General features: G+C 36.3%; 1 protein-coding gene across 1 annotated transcript in view; it reads right to left on the reverse strand.

The window, feature by feature from the left end:
* GNAL (guanine nucleotide binding protein (G protein), alpha activating activity polypeptide, olfactory type) overlaps positions 1-1,282 on the reverse strand; it is a 96,316-nt gene that overhangs the window by 59,904 nt on the left and 35,130 nt on the right. The window lies entirely within an intron of this gene.

A 1,282-nucleotide genomic window follows, 5' to 3' on the forward strand; every position in this document is an offset into this window, starting at 1 on the left:
CCAGGGTAATTAGCATATCCATCACCACAGACATTTGTCATTGATTTGACATTTAAATCCTTTCTTCTAGCTATATGAAATTACACAAGAAGTTGCTATTAACTGCAGTCACCCTACAGTGCTATACAGAGCACTAGAACTTACTTCTCCTATCTAGCTGTAATTTGTATCCACAATTTTGTCTCTCTCTCTCCCCCCCTCCCCCTCCCCTTCCCAGCCTTTAGTAATTACTATTCTACTCTCTACTTCTATGACACTAACTCTTTCAGCTCCTGCATATGAGTGAGGACATGTGGCATTGCTCTTCCTGTGCCTGGCTCATTTCACTTATTATCTTCCAGGCTTGTCCATGTTGTTGCTAATGACAGAATTTCACTCTCTTTTATGGTCAAATAGTATTCCATTGTGTATATATACCAGTCATCTCTTGATGGACAGTTAAGCTGATTCCACATGTTGTCTACTGTGAATAGAGCTGCCATCAGCACGGGAGTGCAGGTACTCTTTGGTATACCGATTTCCTTTCCTTTCCTTTTGTTATGTACCCAGTCGTGGAATTTCTGGATCATATGGTAGTTCTATTTTTATTTTTTTGAGGAAACTTCACATTGTTTTCCATAATAGCTGTACTAATTTACATTCCTACCAACAGTGTATAAGAGTGGCATCTCATTGTGGCTTTCATTTGCATCTCCCTGGTGATTACTGATGTTGAGCATTTTTTTTCATATGCCTGTTGGCCATTTGTATATCTTCTTTGATATTCAGCTCATTTGCCCATTGTAAAATAAGATTTTTCTTTGCTATTGAGTTGTTTGAGTTCCTTGTATATTCTGGACATGAATCCCTTATCAGATAAAGTTTGCAAATATTTTCTCCCATTCTGTTGGTTGTCTCTTCCCTCTATTGATTGTTTCTTTTGCTGAAGGGAAGCTTTTTTAGTTTGATATAATCCCATTTGTCTATTTTTGCCTTTGTTACTTCAATTATTCTTAGGGACATTTTTATTTTTATTTATTTATTTATTTTTAAAATTTACTTTATTTATTGAATCAAAATTGATTATACATATTTTTGGGGTTTGACATTGAGATATGTTGATCAAATCAGTATTACTAGCATATATATTGTCACAAATCGTAATTACTCTTTATGCCCCTTGTCCAATCTCTCCCCCCCCCTTTCCCCGCCCCCTCTAATTGCCCTAGATTTCTTCTCTCTTTCTGAAAGAATAATGGTTACTCTGCTAATTTGTTGCCTAGATGATCTGTCCAATGCTGAG

This window comes from Galeopterus variegatus, unplaced genomic scaffold (assembly GCF_000696425.1).
Source record: "Galeopterus variegatus unplaced genomic scaffold, G_variegatus-3.0.2 Scaffold4648, whole genome shotgun sequence".
NCBI lineage: Eukaryota > Metazoa > Chordata > Mammalia > Dermoptera > Cynocephalidae > Galeopterus > Galeopterus variegatus.